A 3,449-nucleotide genomic window follows, 5' to 3' on the forward strand; every position below is an offset into this window, starting at 1 on the left:
AGGGTGTTGGTAGACATTGTCGGTATGTGGTTGATAAGAAGTGTAAAGACTTTCAATGTACTTGAGTCTTTTGGATATCGGTGGCCAATTGTCGGAAGACGGTTGATAGGTTGTTACTACAATGTATAAAGACGTTCAAAAGACTTTCTGTTCAATGTTGATAGGTTCTATTAACAATTGTCGAAAGGCTTTCTAAAGAATGATACTAAAATTTTTGTAAGGGCAGCCGCCGATCCTAGCGCCGTAAGTGCGGCAATATATACAAAGTCGACAACAAAGTAAGCAACTGCGAACGAATTGCACTTGTCAAAACTTCCACCCATGCATGCGAACCTGCGCAGGGCCACAGAATCGTTTAAAAAAATAAAAGCAGTTTTGATTTTCGATGCAGTTCCTGATCATTTGAGAAAACTCGAAAGACGGAAAAGTAAGCTGACGTGAGAATTAAAATTAAATATACTGCCAGATGTCATGCAATAGCGAAATAGAGTGACTTTTCTGCTTAACTTGCGATTTCGATTATAAAGCCCCCCCCCCCCCTCCTCCCCCCTACGTACATCACCCTTCCGAGAATTCACAGAAAACGCAGATACAGCAGAACATTAATCAATGAGACTTCTGTAAATTCTTATAAAAGCAGAACATTATCGAAAGTCGTCCGTTTACCTCCACGACCATAAAATCGTCAGGGGGGGGGGGGGGGTGTATGCAGCGCGCAGGAAATTTTGGGCCATGTTCTTACACTGAATGGGGTGTTTGAAAACGCCCTGATGCTGGGTGTCAAAGAGCAACTTTTGCCAGACTCGAGCGCGATTCCCCGACGACCGTCGGACATCTCCGGGAAGCAAGCACTATAGAGAAGTCGCTGAATGTTCAGAGAAGCCAATGAAACCTTCAAACTTTGTACGCCGCATTCCACCCGCCAACATCTGCTAGTAACTGCAACTAATAACTGTGCTGTTTGCTGCCGACAGCAGCGGTGCCTCACGTCCCAACACTGGAGGATGCTATCCCTCAATAACAGCAGACAGGCTTCACGCATGACGGATCTTGCCCAAGAAACCAAGCCCATGACCTACGGTGGCCGGGTACCTGCCAAAGGGGTCCCGTAAGCCAACCCCAGGAGCCTTATGTGCCACTAGGAGGACATCAGCCGCCCATCAGCCCTGCAATGCTTTGTGAATCTCCGCCAAGCGAATTACAGGTATGGAGCTAAACCTTTAGTTTGAGCTAAATGAGCTAGTTTGAGCTAGTTTGAGCTAATGAGCTAAACCTTTAGTTTTATATTTATGCGATACAGTATAGAGCTTGTTCTGCCGAAAGCCGTCGACGTTGTAGTAGTAGTCGGCACCGCGCTTCGGAAATCATCGGGAGCTGCGTAAAAATTGCCGCAGAATGTTCACGATAGCGTCATACGATTCCGCGTTGCGTGCCCCATAAACGTACTAGTTAGAGCCTCGCTCGTGACAGGGATTCGAAGCGGCGACCTATATTTGAGGGAACCGGTGACCTGTAATCCCGGGCTGCGGAACAAGAACTGTATAATGCGCGGTTCAGGTGCCCATTAACATGAGTGACTTACTGCGTCATTTCCTTTCCTAAAAAAAGCAATTTTAGATTTTTCCAATAGGCAAAGCGTCGCGCCGAACGGGCGCTGGCGTTCAGAGGCCGCCCTGGAAGCGCTGCAACACGCTGTCGTGTTTCACTCCTAAAGGCGAAGCTTAAGCGTCCAGCAGGTTTTTGGGTTTACTATCTACGTGCGGTGCTGTTAGCATGTTCGGTTGGTCTATTAGTCCGCCTGTCAGTTGTTCGCAGTGATAAGGGCCCGCCGGAGCTGAATTTGTTTGTTTGTTTGTTTACTGATACTGTTAACCCTATTCAAGGGTGATTACAGGAGTGGTAGGAAAAAAAGAGAGCAAAAATACCAACAAATCTGTCATCAAGCGCATTGTACACGAAACAAATCATTAAAGAGGACGAGAGAAGGTTACACAGTGCCCTATTACATTGTAGAAGAGAGCAACAAAAAACATAATCACGCACACTCAAGAGCATCTACACAGTAAAACACTCAATAAATACACGAAACACAATACACGGACTTAACCCAGTCATGTTAGCACAGCGCGCTCCCGGAATAAATAAAAGACTCTAAATTAACCAAAAATGCACTGAGCGAAGAAGATTGAACTACGGAATCAGGAAGCATGTTGCATTATTTTATTGCTCTGGGGAAAAATGTATATTTAAATGCATCGTTACGAGTTACTGGAGGCGGAGTATACATGCTATGGCGATGTCTAGATGATTCATTAGAACGAATGTCGAAATAATCGGTCCTATTGATTTTAATTGCGTTACTGATAATAAGGAACAGAAACTGTAGCCTGTCGAATTTCGTCCTTAATTCTAAGTTGGGAAGGTCTGCAATGTGAAACAGCTCTGAGGGAGAGTGAACTCGGCGATATTTATTAAATATGAATCGAGAGGCTAACCTCGGTACTCTGTAAATTTCCTCTACTCCTGATTGCTTTGCGTTTAAGACAACTCTATACATGAGCCACCCTGCAATATTACCTGTGAAATTCCATTCAGGTGTGCAGGTACCTGGACTGGGGGCCTTGGTGGGTATTGTGGCCGCGACGGTCGGCTCTTCAGTCCCATTTTTGTCTTCTGGCTTTTCTTGTTCTGCGCCAGAAGCGAAGATAACGCACCCGCTTTGTCATGCGTGCTATGGATTATCACGCCTGGGCTACACAGTACTGCGCCAACAAAAGCATAAACGTACGATACGCTGCGTCCGGTATTATATATCTAGTCTACGCTCCGTCGTCTTTCTTAACTTGAAGAGGGTCGGCGGGACCCGCTTTCAAGTTAACAACTAAAACTGTTCTGCCTTTGGTACTTAACTCGGTAAAAGCACATTTCGAGCCACAGCAAGATGCGGAGCTTCTGTTTAACTTGAAATCAGCATTTGCGAGTTAATAATCCTTAACAGTTAACTTGAGAGGAAGCGCCCTCTGAAGTTAATGTATTGTCAGTTGCCAATCGAGAGGGTGGGGGGTGCAATGCAGCAGCCGCGCAACGCCCGCGCAGGAGAGAAACGAGTTAGTACATTCAGCAAGCTTCATAGAGTGCGCTTTTCGTGTCCAGGGCGTTTACTTACGTTTCCTGTCGAGAAAAAGACTAACATGGTCGCGATGGAGGTCGAACCCTCCACATGCATTACTACTCGCGACATATTGAGGTGACATTAGATTATGACGTAACTTGAGCATGCTGTAATTGTGGTAGATAATCCTGGCCGTGGACTGATGCGACGAGTTGCTGACCCCATAGCTGTAAAAGTACAATATATGTACTATAGTAAGCGCAGTTTAGTTTTAAGTTATATAGCAGCAATTCTAAACAAAAAAAAGAATTCAGCAACACATGTACGGCTTACATCT

This window comes from Amblyomma mixtum, chromosome 2 (genome assembly GCF_055824585.1).
Source record: "Amblyomma mixtum isolate Tamu chromosome 2, ASM5582458v1, whole genome shotgun sequence".
Lineage (NCBI taxonomy): Eukaryota > Metazoa > Arthropoda > Arachnida > Ixodida > Ixodidae > Amblyomma > Amblyomma mixtum.